The following is a 17,570-nucleotide window of genomic DNA, read 5'->3' on the forward strand; positions in this document are numbered from 1 at the left end:
CAGAGAGCAGAAACAAGGGCAGCCAGCTATGCTAAGCAAGGAACCTGCTCTACTTCCAGGATGAGGATCTCATAATTCATGCCCAGCAAGATTTGATGACCTTTGGTACTTCTCATTCTTTGCTTTCCAAGTGGCAGTTTTCATTCTAATTGTATTCTTATTACTTGTATGAGTAAATCTGTAGGCTACGCGGTTATAGAAAAAAAGATACCAAAATAGAAATTTATTTTGTCCTGAGCTAATATTCCAAATAAAGTAAATTCTAAGAAACAACTCAAGGTCTTAGTTCGGCCAAGTAGGACTGTTATTCTTAATACATGATTGTAGCCTCTTTTTCTGTGTCCAAATTGTTATGAATTCCTTACTAGCTATGAGTCCAGAGTGAGCGTACTGTCTTTTAAGGGGATATCACAGTATGTACACACATTACATTTACATATATTTCACTGACCCAAATTTTGTCACTTGTCCACATCTAGCTGCAAGGGAATTTAGAAAATGTGGTTTATAGCTGACTGGTTATGTCCTGTATAAAACTCTACTGTTGAAGGAGGAAAGGGAGAATGAATTCCTAGAGACAATCAGCCATCACATTAACTCATTATTTTATACTGAGTGTGAAGTACTGTAATGAAGTTACTTTGCCCTTTATTTGTTCATAAGTAAATTACAAGAAGCTAAGATAAGGCCTCATAGGAAAAAATAAGCATCGTCCAGATAACCTGAATTTTGAGCAAGGTACATTAGCTGAATGGGACTTTGGGTTATTAGAAAAGAGTTTTACTCAGTGTGTGGGGAGAGAAAACACTTGAAAACTTAGATGCCATAAGGGGAAAGCTATGGAAGATTTCTCACTCAAGTCTATAAGGGAAAATGTACAAAGATATTCATCATAACATTATCTGGTGACAAGATGTAGATGAAATCTAAGTGGGGGCACCTGGGTGGCTCAGAGGTTGAGTGTCTGCCTTTGGCTCAGTGAGTAATCCAGGGGTCCTGGAATCGAATCCCACATCAGGTTCCCTACGAGGAGCCTGCTTCTTCCTCTGCCTATGTTTCTGCCTCTCTCATGAATAAATACATTTTATTTAAATGAAAAAGAAAAGAAAAGAAATAAATCTAAGTGTTAATCTCTTGGAGAATAAATACATAAATGTGGTAAACATACAAGGTTTACTATGTAGTAGAGAGCAGCAGTAGATTAGATGCACACATGGGAATATTGACACTTCTTAAAGACATAGTGCTAAGTAAAAAAAAGTAATTTATACCTAAACACCATTTATATAGATGTAAAACATACTTTAAAATCTAACAATACACATACACACAAGTTCCAACAAAAATATAAGAATTAATTCGCTAAACTGGTTACATATGGTGAGGGAAAGAATTGAGACTAGGGATCAAAAGAAAAATGTGGAAAATTAAAATAAGAGAAGATCCTTATGTACACCAACGCTATTTCCTGACATGAACTGCAATGAAGGATTAACCACCCTCTGAATCTGAAATCTGAAAAGAAAAAAAGAATGACTTATGAAAGAGGAATGGGAATCAATTAGGACTCTCACTACTGAAAAAGATGGAGTAACAGAGGTCATATCTACCCTCCCTCCAAAACAAATATAGAGCCAGAAAAAAATAAACAGAACAATGCTTTCCAAAACATTGGATATTAGATAACAAAACAAAGTGAACTCTGAGCAACAAGAACAAACAAGGCTAATTCTACAATTGCCCTGATAATGGTCTGAAGAGAGTTTCTGGGCCACGCAACAGGTAAAAACAGGCAGCCTCCCTGACTTGAGAAGACATAACTAGAAGTCTGAAGGCCAAGATGCCTAGAGCTTACAGAACAGAGTACTAGAGAGGGGAACTCAAATATCTGCAGAGGATCCTACTGAAGTCTCAGCTAAGTACTTATTAGCACATTAGCACATGCAAAGGAGGACACTACCAAAGGCCAGGGGGAATTGAAATGATTAAATAGTATCCATCACAACACAGGATGAGAATAGTACCTGTTGCCACCAGACTAGAAAATCTAACAATTCAAAGAACATCAGGCAGAGTACCCAGAAGGGTTTTGCCGAGGTAGTAGGGCAAAATAGTCCTAAGCCAAACATTGCTCTGGTCCCACCTAACAATGCTGTAACATCAAACACCAAAAGAATCAATTGTTTCAAAATAACTTAACTGTGCCTAGAACAAAGCTCGAGAATATTTATAGGAATAAAAAAATATTTAGCATAAAACAAGATAAAATTTATAATTTATGACATCTGATACAAATTTATACTAATTTGAAAAGATATGTGCTCCCCTATGTTTATTGCAACATTATTTAAATAGCCAAGATTTGGAAGTAAGTGTCCTAAGTGTCCACTGATAGATGTGGGATGTGCATCTATATATCTGATGGAATATTATTCAGCCATTAAAAAGAATGAGATCTTGACATTTGCAACAACATGCATGGACCTGGAAAATATTATGCTAACTAAAGTAATCAGACAGACAAAGACAAATAACACATGATTTCACCTACTTGTGGAATCTAAAAAATAGACGGGAAATAGAAATAAAAAATAAATAGATGAACAAAGAAAAACAGACATAGACTCACAAATACAGAGAACAAATTGTTGGTTGCCAGAAGGAATGGAGTGGAAATATGAGCAAAATAGATGAAGGTAATAAAGAGGTACAAACTTCTAGTTATAAAATAAATAAGTCACAAGAATGAAAAGTACAAGATAGGGTATATAGTCAATAATATTGTAATTATTGTGTATGATGACAGGTGGTAACTATACTTATCATGGTGAGTATTTCATGTTATACACCTGCAGCTAATATAGAATTGTCAACATATATAACATATGTCAACTATAGCTAGATAAAATTTTTTTAAATAAAAATTATGAGGCGTGCAAAGAAGCAGGAAAATATGCTAAATAAAGAAAAAATAAATCTCAATGAAAACCAACCCATACAAATTACATCAAAACCACTGTGATATACCAACTTATGCCAATGGCTAAAATTAACAAGTCAAGAAACAACAGACATTGGCAAGGATGAAGAGAAAGGGGAATCCTTTTACTTAGCTAGTGGGAATGCAAGCTGGTACAGCCATGCTGAAAGATAGTACGGAGGTTCTTCAAAAAGTTAAAAATAGAGCTAACCTATGACCCAACAATTGCTCTACTGGGTATTTACCCCAAGGATACAAACATAGTGATTCAAAGGGGCATATGCACAACAATGTTTATAGTAGCAATGACCACAAGAGCCAAAATACAGAAAGAGCCCAGATATCCATCAACAGATGAATGGATAATGAAGATGTGAGATATATATATATATATATATATATATATATATATATATATATACATACATACATACATAGACACACACACACTACTCAGCCATCAAAAAAATGAAATCTTATTATTTGTAATGATGTGGATAGAACTAGAGGGCATTATGCTAAGCAAAATAAGTTGATCAGAAAAAAGACAATTACCATTTGATTTTACTCATATGTGGAATTTCAAAACAAAATTTCAAAAACAAAACAGAAGCTCATAGGGGAAGAAAGGGAAAAGTAAAATAAGATAAAATAAGAGAGGGAGATAAACCATAAGAAACTCTTAACTACAGGAAACAAACTGAGGGTTGCTAGAAGGCAGGTGGGTGAGGGGATGAGGTAATTGGCTGATGGACCTTAAGAAGGGCACTTGGTGTAATGAGCACTGGTTGTTATATGCAACTGATAAAATCACTAAACTACCTCTGAAACTAACAATACACCCTATGTTAGTTAATTGAATTTAGATAAAATTTAAAAATAAAACTAATCGTGTGGTTCCCCCCCCCACCAAAAAAAAAAACAACCAATAAATGATATGGATGATATGATTAATAGAGAAGGACATTATCATAGCTATAATCTGTATGTTCCAGAAACAGGGGAAATAGTTAACATGCCCAGAGATGGGGAAAACTTTTTAAAATTCCCAAACTTCAAGAGATGATAACTACAATGTCTGAAATAGAAAATACAATGGGTGGAATCAACAGTATATGAGACAGAGCAAAAGTAAATATTAGTGAATTTGAAGAAACTATCCAACACAAAACATGGAAAGGAAAAATATTTTCAAAATGAGCTGAGCATCAAGGAACTGTCTGGTGATTTCAAAGTGCCTAACATGTGTGATTTTAAGTCTGGAAAATAAAAAAGAAGATGAAGGGAAGAAACTTTGAAAATTGAAAAATAATAGCCAAAAATTTTCCAAAGCTGATGAAAACTACAAAACTATACTGAGATCCAAGTACTCCAATAAACCCAAGTGCAAGAAACACATAGGAAACTACAAGGAGGCACATCATAATCAAATTACTTAAAGCCAGAATTTTAAAAAAGAATTTCAAAGCAGCAAGATATAAAAAGGCATATTTCATACAGAACAATGAGATAAAGATGATGGCAAATTTCTCATTAGAAACAGTGAAAGTCAAAAGAAAGTGAAGCAATATTTTTGAAGTACTAGGGAAAGAAAAAAAACTGTCAACCTTGAATTCCATACCCAGAAAATATATCTTGCAAAGGTGAAATAAAGACTTTTTCAGGCATAAAAATGTCTGGAAGATTTTATTACTGACAGAATGTCACCACATACACACAAAAAAATGTTAAGGAAGTCCTAAGTCCTTTGGGTAGAAAGAAAATGATACCAGAAAGAAATATGAATATACAACAAAGAATGAAGAGCACCAGATCTGATAATACATGAGTAAATATAAAATTTATTTTTATTACTTAAATCATTTTAAAAGACAAAGTTCACTCGTTAAAGCAAAAGCAAAAATACTAAAATGTATGTTGGGATTTACAAAATATGCTGAAATTAAATGTATGACAAAACCACAATGGTCAGAAATAGAAAAATAAAAGAATGTTGTTGTAATATTCTTAAACTATATGTAAAGTGGTATAATATTTTAAAAAGATTTTCTTTATGTGAGAAAGAGGGAACATGAGCAGGGTGAGGGCAGATGGAGAGGGAGAAGCAGACTCCCCACAGAGCAGGAGCCTGATATGGGGTTCAATCCCAGGATCCTGAGATCAGTGAACTGAGCCAAAGGCAAATGCTTAACTGACTGAGCCACCTAGGCACCCCAAGTGATATAATATTTTTAAATATTTTTATTTTAATTCTAGTATATAGTTAACATACAGTGTTATATTACTTTCAGGCATACAATATAGTTATTCAACAATTTTATACATTATAAAGTGATATATTTCCTAAAGACAGACCATACTGCATTAAATATGCATACTATAAACCTTAAACGAGGGGTGCCTGGGTAGCTCAACTGGTTTAGCCACCAACTCTTAGTTTCAGCTCAGGTCATGATCTCAGGGTCATTAAATCAAGCCCTAGGTCAGACTTTGTGCTCGGTAGGGAGTCTGCTGGAGATTATCTCCCTATGTTCCTCTTTCAGTTCTGCCTCTCTCCCTCTTCCCCCCTCAAAAAAGATTATATATATATATATATATATAATATATTATATTATATATATTATATTATATTAATATATATAAAGCAAAAGCAATTAATTAATATATATTTAATTATTATAATATATATTTAATTAATATATATTAATATATTATATATTATATTATATATATTAAATATATATTTTTTAAAAATCTTAAATGAAACAAAAAATATTGCAAATGAGGCAACAAAGAAGAAAATATGGTATCACTAAAATGTTCAATTAATCCAAAAGAAGGAGAAAAACATAAAAAAGAAAACAAAAAATAGAACAAATGAAAAACAAACAGCAAGATGGTAGATTAAAACTCAGCCATATAAATAGTCATACTACATATGTGTGGTCTAAACATTCAGATGGATAGAAAAGCAAGAACTAAAAGTTATCTACAAAAAATCCACTTTAAACATAACACATTGTTAGAAGTAAATGCATGAAAACTACTTATCACTCTAACACTGATCAAAAGAAAGCTGGAACACAGCTTGAAAGTAATCTTGTTAGCCAAATTTGTGGCAGACCATAAAAAAGAATAATGCCAGAAAAATGGAAAATGAGGGCCTTTTTCCAATTCATTCTATAAGGTCACCATTTCTCTGATATCCAAACCTAAGACATTATAGGAAAACAGCGCTCTCTCTTTCTCTCTCTCTCTCTCTCTCTATATATATATATACACACACAAATATATATACATGTATACTATATATGTATATATATTACATGTATATATATCCCTTATAAATATTGATGCAAAAATTCTTAAGATTTTAGGATTCAAATCTAATATGATTTTTTTAAAATAATACATTATGAGCAAATGGGGCTTGTCCCAAGAATTTATGTTTGGGTTAACATTAGACCATTAGTCAATGAAACTTACTGTATTAACAGACCATATGATTATCTCAGTAAATATAGAAAATGTAGTTGATAATATGAATGCTTTATGCATCAACTTGGTTAGGGTATAGCACTCAGTTATTTTTTTTAAAGATTTTATTTATTCATGAGAGACACAGAGAGAAAGAGAGGCAGAGATACAGGCAGAGGGAGAAGCAAGCTCCATGCAAGGAGCCTGACATGGGACTCTATCCTAGGACTCTGGGATCACACCCTTGGCCGAAGGCAGGCGCTAAACTGCTGAGCCACCAAGGGATCTCCAGCACCCAGTTATTAATCAAACACTAATCTAAGTATACTGTGAAGGTATTTTGTAAATGCGGTTAACATCTACAATTGATTGATGTTAAGTAAAGGAGATTGCCCTTAATAAGGGTAGAGGGGCTCATCCACTCAGTTGAAAGGCCATAAGAGCAAAAACAGATTTTCCAGATAGAAAATTTTGCCTCAAGACTTCAGCAATAATTCCTGCCTGAGTTTGTCGTACAGATTTTGGACATGCCAGCCCCTAAAATTGCATGAGGTGATTCCGTAAAATAAATATCTCCTGATAGATAGTTATATAGATAATTTATAAATATAAATACATGGGGGGCAGCCTGGGTGGCTCAGCGGTTTAGCACCGCCTGCAGCCCAGGGTGTGATCCTGGAGACCAGGATTGAGTCCCACGCCAGGCTTCCTGCATGGAGCCTGCTTCTCCCTCTGCCTGTGTCTCTGCCTCTCTTTCTCTCTCGTTCTGTGTCTCTCATGAATAAATAAATAACATATAAATAAATAAATAAATAAATAAATAAATAAATAAATAAATAAATATTATTTACTTGCCATATTTTGAAATATACATTTGTTATGTATATGTATATGTATATGTAAAAAATATGGAGAGATTGAGAAACAGAATGTTAAGTTTTCTGAACTGGTTTGCGGGTTTCTGGAATTAATTCTCTAATCTTACTGTACTTAAATTTATTAATAATTCTATTTCCAGTGGTAAAGAAGTGATAGTCTGAAAAAAAAAAAAAGAAGTGATAGTCTGTGGCACCATGTGGCAATAAAGATATACAAATTGGGTAATCTACATCAAATACTTACAAAAGCCAAGGTTCTTAGTGACCATCTATTTGGTATCTAGTTAGTTAGACTAACAAGTATAAGAAGATTGGCTGGTTGCTCCTAAGTGCACTGGAGAAAGTAGGAAAAAAAGAAATTGAACTCAGGGCTTCAAGTTCCTAGCTCAAGCTCAGTATAAATCAACTGAAAATGTCTATGTTATGCTTGAAAGAAAATCTTATCTCTAATAGCAACAGAACTGAGAGTTCTAAAAACCAAACTCAGAGTCTCCTCTTCCAAGTAGCTGAATTACAAAGCAAATTGAATTATCAACTTCAAAGGATATATTCTGTTCAACTAAGGACATTGTCTAGGAAGGAACGGGATCCTAAAAACTAGAATGGAGACATATGGGCAGATCCTGATGAAGCTGGAGATACTGAACCCTTCAGTCCTGCTGAGTCTTCTTTGCCAGTGGACTTCTTTGCTGCACCTGTCTGAAGAGATTAACCTGCTTTTCATGAGAGAACTCTAATGACCTTTCCTGAGGTAGTTGCCTTGCCAGATACTACTAATTCTTCTCAGGGCTACACGCATATGACCCCTCTTTGCTTCTAGATCTGTGGCAAGATTAAAGCCCAAGCAGACCCTCAAGGGTGAGTTACAAAGGAAGTATATATACTCTAAAATAACTGCATGAATTTTCCAATTTATACAGAGAGAAGTCTGGGGAATATATGTAGGAATAGATATTAAGGGTGTGGAACATAAAATTGGATCAGATCAAATGTATTAATATGGCACAGTAGCAGAGATTCTCATATCAGTGTTTTAGCTCCAGGAGTTATAAAGTGCTCTAAAAGTTTGTTTGGTTTGTTAGCTAAGACATGAACCAAAAATTAGCCAACGCTAAATGAAACCAACATGCGAGAACTGCCTTGGTATACCATAAAGTACCCAAAAGCTTAGGAAGATTAGAATGTCACAGTAATTTTATCAGGTAAGATCTGCTAGGCCTCTGTGGGAGGGTCCAAGTAACATCCCTTTCACCACAACTATGGGAAATAAATTGTGAGGTGGGCCTTCACATTCTTATCTGAGGTCGCTCTTCTCTGTAAGACAGAAATCACAATGAGATTTGCTGCCTCTTAACTAGGATACTTAGATGAATGGGTTGTAACTGGATCCCAAGGTAGCAGTGTGTTCAGTGGTGGCACTTAGTCATCACAGACAAGTTGAGTGAGGTTACAAATGGAAAGCATGGTCAAGGCAGTAATCAGAATAATCCGACACAGAGATCTATGCCATTTGTTATTTGATCATTGTCCCTAGAAGAGACATAATGGACCATCTACTAAATCAAAAGTTTCAGGTCAAGTGAGCAAAAGTCTAACTTGAATCACCAAGACAGAAAGCAATGCCCCTTCAATCAGTTTTCAGACTTGATCAAGTTTTACCAGGGTGACTGTACATTAGAGGAAAAGAAAATAATTAGACTTTTGGGGGTTATTGAAAGGTTGACTCTGAACTGTCACTGATTTTAGGAGACCTAAAATGTCAATGTAGTCCACTGCTCAGAGCAGCAGCTATGCAGGTCAGATTATCAATAAGGTTCTAGTTCAAGTCTATCTCACAGTGGGTAGAATGGGTCACCAAACAAATCCCACGGTTATTTTCACAGTTTCAGAATGCATAATTGGAATAGACACATTGAGCAACTAGAAGGATCCCCACACTGCTTCCGTAACTAGGAGGAAGGGCCATTATGGTGGGAAAGACTAGCTGAAAGCCACTAAAACTGCTTCTACCTAGGAAAAGAGTAAACCGAAAGCAATAAATACCACATTCCCAGATGGATCTCAGAGACTGATGCCATCATCAAAGACTTGAAGGATACAGTGCAGTGGTGATTTCACCATATTCCCATCCAACTCCCTAGTTGGTCTGTGCAGAAAACAGATGGGTCTTGGATACTGACAGTGGATTATTATAAATTTAATCAGGTAATGATTCCAACTACACCTGCTGTTCCAGATGTGATTTCGTTGCTTGAACAAATTAACACATCCCTGATTCCTAGTATGTAGCTATTGATCTGGAAAAAATGTATTTTTTCTTGATACCTGTTAATAAAGACCACCAGAAGCAATTTACCTTCAGATGGAAATATGCCTTCGCTATCCTAATTTAAGAGTATGTCAGTGCTCCAGCCTTATGTGATAATTCAGTCCACAGAAACCTGATTGCCTTTCCCTTCCATAAAGTATTTTATCACACTGTCCCATTACACTAATGGCACTGATGTGCTAATAAGCTAAAACTAGCAACTATTGGTAAGAAATTTGCATGTCAGAGGTTGAGAAATAAATACAAGATAATTCAGATGCCCTCCCCCTCAGTGAAATTTCTAGAAGTTCAGTGTTGTCATACATATCAAACTATTCTTATATCTCTTAGGTACAATGCCTAGCAACCCTCGAGTTTTACAGGCAGCATATTCCTCCTTCGGGCATGCTACTCTGGCCCATATACCAAGTGACCCAAAAAGCTGTTTGAGTAGGGCCCAGAAGAAAAGGCTCTGTAACACATCCAGGGTGACATGCAAGCTGCTCTGCTACTTGGGCCATATGATCCATTAGATCAATGGTGCCTAAAGTGCCACTGGCAGATACAGATGCTGTTTAGAGCCTTTGGCAGACTCTTATAGGTATTTTTTCAAGAAAAACAAAAGGAAATCTTCATACAAAGAATTGCACATGAGGCACCTGGGTGGCTCCATTGGTTGAGATCTGCCTTCTGCTTGGGTTATGATCCTGGAGTCCTAGGATCAAGCTCTGCATCAGGCTCCTTGTTCACTGTGGACCCTGCTTCTCCCTCTCTCTCCCTCTGCCTACCGCTTCCTCTGCTTGTGCTCTTTATGTCAAATAAATAAATAAAATCCTGAAAAAAAAACAATAAATTGCATGCAAAAATTCATACCAGCCTTATTCGATATAGTCATAAACATTAAAAAATCCAATGTCCATCCACAGATGAATGAATAAACACATTATGACATATCCATTCAATGGAACATTACTCAACCATAAAAAATAGATCCATTAGCAATTGATTAATGCAGCAATATAATGAAACTCAAAACAATTATGCTGAGTAACAGAAACCAGACACAAAAAAGTGTATGGCGTATGATTTCACTTATATACAATTCTGAAAAATGCAAACTAATCTAAAGTGAAAGAAAACAAATCAATGGTTACCTGGGGGAGGGGGCAAGGCAATGCTGAGTGGGCAGGAGGAAAGTTTTGAAGATGACAGATATGTTAGCTACTACTGTGGCAGTGGTTTCATGGGTGTATATACGTGTATATCCATCAAAACTTAATCAACTTGCACAATTTAAGTATGTGAAATTCATCTAATGCCAACTCTACTTCAGTCGAGTTGTTAAAAATATTTTAATATAAGAAAATAACTGCATGGGGTAAATACTTCTGTTTCCTATTCAAAATGATGTTGTAAGTTAAATGCCTCTTATTATAGCTTGTTATGAGATTTGTTTATTTTGTTTTCATTTCATTTTATTTTTATCCTCTTAGGAATTTTATACAGTATTATATAAATTTGGAATAACCATATACATTTGGACTTGATTTGGGAGAATTGGCTGGTAAAATTCTCCAGTGTTTTATTTGTGGTAAACTTTAAAAATATTATTTTATTTCTTAATAGGTTAGATCTATCCAGACATTCTATTTCTTCCTGAAATTATTTTGTAATTTATATTTTTCTAATTTTTTTCCATTTTATCTCAGAGTTTAAGCTTGCTATCACAAATGTTTTTATCTTTAATCTCCCCTATATCTGTAATTCTGTCTCAATATTGTTACTGTGTTTCTCTCCTTTTTATTCTCAATTTCACTTGATCTTTTCTTATCACTTATTATAATCAACTTTTGACTTTCTTATAATCAATTTTTGGCTTTGTTGACCTTCTTTATATTATTAATGCTTCCTAAATCTGTGTATATATGTCTTCATTCCAGTTCCAGACAGTTCTCTGCCAATAGTTCTTTAAATGATTCCTCTTCTTCATTCTATCTATATATTATCATATATCCTATTTCCTTGCTGTGATACAGTCTAGGTAATTTATTTAAACATATATTCCAAGTCATTAATTCTCTCTTCAGCTATATAGCTGTAGATAATCAATTATAATCAACTATTAAAGACATCTATTAAGATTTTTATTTCAGTTGTGTGACAGAGGGTAAACTTTTCCTCTACCTTCCTGGATTCCATGTCTGATTTAAGAATTACACTGACATCAAGGCACCTGGGTGGCTCAGTTGGTCGAGTGGCTGACTCTTGATTTTGGCTCAGGTCATAATCTCAGGGTACTGGGATAGAGCCCCAAGTGGGGATGGAGCTCAATGGGGAGTCTACTCAAGGATTTTTCTCTCTCCCCCTCCTCTGCCCCTCCCCCTGCTCAAGCTCTCTCTCTCTCTCTCTAAAGAATTACAGTGACATAAGAGAGATTAACAGGAAGAAAACATTTTAATTATATATGTGTGTGCATGGGAATTTCATAAAAACATGAGATTCAATGAGGCAGCCAGATTAAGACTTATATACTACTTGAGCTAAGGAAAGAGGAGAGGGGTTTCAGGCTTCTGCAGATGGGGAGACAAAGTATGGGAAAGAAAGAGGAGGAAATAGATAGTGAGTCAAGGTTGCCATGTTGTGCAGTTAAGAGTCTCTCCCGGGGAAAAAAGTTGACTCTGGGAGTAGCTCTCTTTGTGGTACAGGTACATTGACAAATGGAAATTTCATTTTTAAGTGTAAATTTCCTTTATAAAAGGAGAAAATTAAACTATACGTTAGGCTGTTTTTTCATTTAGTTCAAAATAATCCAAATGCCAAAGTGGCAGATTTTGGGGTCACATGTTCTGAACTCCTCCAGCAGTTTTTTCATTTATAGAAATTCTCTTTGACTATTTTTTTAAATCTACATGGCCATATTTGATCACTTGTCATTGCTAGGTCATATTTATGTTTCATTTCTTTAGAGTTCATATGCAATTAAGTATGTTAACTTCCATTTCTATGGCCTTGGTGGTCTAAATCCAATCTTTTGGTTATTTCTTTTGATTCTCACTCAGGGTGGCTTGCCTTCCCTTATACTTGATGACTTTGGAATTCATATTCAGTCTATATCAAATGTGAGGTAATTTGAGGGGTTTAAAATGAGAATATTTTTTTCAGAAAGGATTTTCATCTGTGTCTTCCGGGAGCTAGGGAAAGCCACTGGCCTGGAACTTCTTCAAACTCCGCTCAGGGACTGTGACTAAGACAGGAATTGGGCTCAGTTCTACTTCCTTCTGCTGGAACAAGGCTCAGAACCTGGATTACAGTCTTGCTGAGGACATCTGTCCTTAGGGCCACCCTGTCCTCCCACTCTGCCTTCATTTCAGAGTTTGTTTTCCATTTTCTGTGGTTTTGAGAGAGGGACAGGATAGTGTACCTTGAACTCATCACCTACTTCTCCTCTTATGAGTCCATCAATTCACCACAAATTGTTTCCATTCAGGATCCAGTTGTCCTGCAGTGAGAAGGCCTAGTAGATAGAGCACTTAGTACCATGTACAGTCAGATGTCAAACTTAAGTCTTTGTCTCAATGATCTTTTCATTTTTGTATGCTATGGAAGCAAATGTTGGCAACTATTAAAACTATCATCCTGGGGATCCCTGGGTGGCTCAGCGGTTTAGCACCTGCCTTTGGCCCAGGGTGTGATCCTGGAGTGCCAGGATTGAGTCTCACATTGGGCTTCCTGCATGGAGCCTGCTTCTACCTCTGCCTATGTCTCTGCCTCTCTCTCTTTGTGTGTGTCTCTCATGAATAAATAAATAAAATCTTTAAAAAAAAAAACAAAAAACTATCACCGTCCTTTTCAGTATCCTGATCATCAAAATGTGACCATCCACTTAACCCACAGACAGAAAGGAACTATTATGAACTGCTTTGTGTCTTCCCAGAATTCATATGGTGAAGTATTAACCCTCATAATATGTATACCTCATAATACACCTCATAATATGACTGTGCTTAGAAATAAAGCCTTGTAGTAGTTTATTTTACCTGTCAATTTGACTGGTCCCAGGGTGCCCACATTAAAAAATATTTCTGGGTGTGTCTGTGAGGGTGTTTCTGGAAGAGATTAGTATTTGAATCAATGGACTCAGTAGATTGACTTTCCAAATGGGGATTGGCATCACCCAATCCATTTAGGGTCTAAATAGTGTAACAGATGGAAGAATGAACTCACTCTTTTTTTTTCCCCTGCCTCAAAGATTGAGCTGGGACATCTCATCTTCTCCAGGCTTTAGACTGGGATTTACATAATTGACTCCCCCAGTTCTCAGGCCTTTAGACTTAGACTGAATGATACCATTGGCTTTCCTGGGTATCCAGCAGCAGATCACAGGACTTCTCAGCCTCACTAGCAAGAGCCAATTTCTTATAGTGAATCTACATCTATATGCATGTGTACACATATATACTGATTGTTTCTCTGGTGATTAAAATTAAATGAAGTTATATGGGTAGGCCCTCATCCTAAATGAGTGGTCTTTATTTTTTTTTAAGATTCTATTTATTTACTCATTCATGAGAGAGACAGAGAGACAGAGAGAGAGAGAGAGAGGCAGAGACACAGGCAGAGGGAGGAGCAGGCTCCATGCAGGGAGCCTGACGTGGGACTCGATTCCGGGTCTCCAGGATCATGCCCTGGACTGAAGGCAGCACTATATAGTCATACAAAGTCCATCTTTGAATTCCCAATACTTAGCCTAATGCCTGTTGGATGAATGGATGAATGGATATATGAATGGATGAATGAATGAATACATGAGATGCAATTTCCCCTTAAGATGCCATACTCTCTGCTGCCCCCTAGTTGCTATTTATTCTACAACACTGCATCTAAGACATCTTCATGTCCTGGCTTTTTCCAGGTAATTTGTTTTCCAATTTATGAAAAATTTCCCCTTCCTATTTTGGTATTATCACACTCTATTTTGGTCATCCTCCTCGTTTACTGAGAATTTTTGTACCAAGACCTCAGTCCTCACTATTCTAATGTTAATGACATTCTATGCCACATAGGTCATCCTTCTCAAAAACAAGATTCAAAATTTCTTCCTCAGGGATCCCTGGGTGGTGCAGCGGTTTAGCACCTGCCTTTGGCCCAGGGCCTGATCCTGGAGACCCGGGATCGAGTCCCGCATCGGGCTCCCTGCAGGGAGCCTGCTTCTTCCTCTGCCTGTGTCTCTGCCTCTCTCTCTCTCTCTCTCTCTCTCTCTTTCTCATGAATAAATAAATAAAAATCTTTAAAAAAAACAAAACAAAATTTCTTCTTCAGCCCTAATATGTTATCTACACCCTACTCCAGGAATTCATTATGTGGCCACACGCAGACTTCATGGTCACAAGATTTTCATCTCTGGATATTTTGGTTCTGCAGTCAGTTGAATAATGACCCCCAAAGATGTCCGTACTCTAATCCCCAGAACCTGTGACTATGTTTTTATGGCAAAAGGACCTTTACAGATGTGATTAAGAATCTTGAGATCAGAAGATAACTTTGGATTATCTGGGAGGACTCAACATAATCACAAGGGTCTTCATAAGAAACATGCAGAAGGGGCAGGATGAGAGGAGGAGAAGTGACAGCAGAAACAGAAATCAATGTAATGTGAGGCCAAGAGCAAGAGAAGGCAGGCAGCCTCTAGAACCTGGAAAGGGCAAGAAAACAGTTTCTTCCATAAAGACTCCAGAAAGAACACATCGCTGCCAGCTGAATTTAGATTTATGACTTTCAGAACTGTTGAGAAAAAAATTTACATTGCTATAACCACCAAGTTTATGGTAATTTGATAGAGCAGCAATAGGAAACTAGCACAGGCTCCAACAAACCAACTTCTAATCACAAGCTTTTGTTCTTCTGGCTCACTAGTCTTTCAGTACGACTAACCCTATTCTCACAATTGATTGTCTCTTTCCTGGCTTCATTTCCTTTCCTAGACACCTGGACACGATGATTTTAGAATGTTAACAGCTCTCTTCTCAAGACATCAAGGTCCTAACCTGAGCTAGGTCCTCAGTCCCTCTTTATTCTCCTTCTGTTCCTCATAGCAATAATTCTAAACCAAGTCACCTGCCCCATCACTAGTCCTCTCTTTAGTGAGTTTCTTTGACTTCTATTTTTGAAAGAAAATTGAGGTATGGCATGACCTGCCTCCAGCATGGCCCCCTTGATGCAGTGCCCCTTGTTCTCACTGTTCCTCTTATTTCTCTCTGCTGTTTCTGCCTAACAGACCTTCCTTCTCTCATCCCCTTGCTCTCTCTATCCTCCATTCACCTAAAATAACTTACTTCTTTTTCTTTTTCCAACATTTCCCAACTTTCTCTGAAGAATTTATTGACACCACCAATTCCCCAATTGACCACCTTTCCTTTGTGTTCCCATTTTATTACACATATTTCTACTGCACCTGTCATACCACGCATGAGAATATTTTATTACATTGACTTGTTTATGTGCCTTTCTTCTTTAACTAGACTGAGAGTCTCTTGTGGTGAATTATTGTGTCTTATTTGTCTTGTAATCTCCAACCAGAACGTTGCCTACAATATTTAAGAAATGGTAAGAAGGAAAGTGGGAAGGACTTAGTGAGATGGTGAGTGATGTGGCCAAACAGCCAGCCTCCTCCCACCACATATACACACCGTCACCAGCACCAAACATCAGTTCTGCCTCTCACCTCCTCCTTGTGATTAATCTGTTTGGAGACTAAGGCTGGTCCCAGATCTCTAGGCAGAAACTCATTCCAGTCAAAATGACAAGTGCACTGGCATGTTCATCTGAGAGTCCTATTTCATCAAATCCATTTCAGAATCGGGAAGGCACTCTTGGCTACCTCCGTGCTCCAGGCCATCTGGTCAGGTGGCATAGTGCCCACTTACAAGGTCAGTTCCTTACTGCCCTGAACACTCAGATTATGCTGCAGAGTAAACTTTCTCTCTGAACGGTCACAGGAAAATCTTCAGAATCACATTGGTCTCTCTCTCATCCGCTTCTTTTAGTTCTTGGCTAAGTGGCAGGTATATTTCTCCAGAGCATCATCGGGATCTAATTGGCCTTCTAACTGAGAACAAAATGGTCTGGGAAGACGAAATGGTCTGGGAAGACAAAGGAGGCAGCACCCACTTCTTATATTCCTTTTTTTTTTTTTTTGTGGGAAGGAGAGCAGCAGTGACGTGGTCTGTGCCATGGAAACATTGGACAACTTTCTGGGGTCTCAAGGATGTGTCCGGTTAGCTTCGCGGACATTCTGTCCTAAATCAGACTATTTGTGTTACTATTGATAGGCACTAACTATGCCTCACATCAAAATGATGATTCCTTTTGTATTCAAACGAAATCTTTGCCCTAACAGTACAAATGAGAGAAGCTACAATATGTTTGCTCCTTGTTGGCACAGTGTTTGGTTGGAATTTGCCTGAAGATTCCTCTAAACATCTGGGAACTGACGCTGTAATGATGAAGCCTGCTAATTTCGTAGAGAAAGCTGAAGCTGAGCAATCATAAGTAGCTCTATACAAATGAAATGCATCCTGTGCCAAAATAAAAAGGATAGGCACACTGCAGGCAGAGCTGGTAGGGACGAAGATGAGGAAGAAAGCTGGCTTCACGTGACGCTGGGACATTCTTATGCATGGTCAGCTCTACTGCCAGGTAGTCAATCTTCCCGTAGGTAATTCTGTCTGTGAAGATTTCAAAGCAGATACATTTGAGGATTGTCTAAAAAATACATCTCTACTTCTGCCTTTTTCCCCCTATATATTTAGGGGGGATGGGGGAAGACAACACGGAGGGGGTTAGAAACCAACTGTCACCCTTGAAGTTTCAACATAAAGGCTACCCTCTTTGTGAGGTTCCCTCTAAACCACTGCCACCCACAGTGATC

Source organism: Vulpes vulpes, chromosome 12 (genome assembly GCF_048418805.1).
Source record: "Vulpes vulpes isolate BD-2025 chromosome 12, VulVul3, whole genome shotgun sequence".
Lineage (NCBI taxonomy): Eukaryota > Metazoa > Chordata > Mammalia > Carnivora > Canidae > Vulpes > Vulpes vulpes.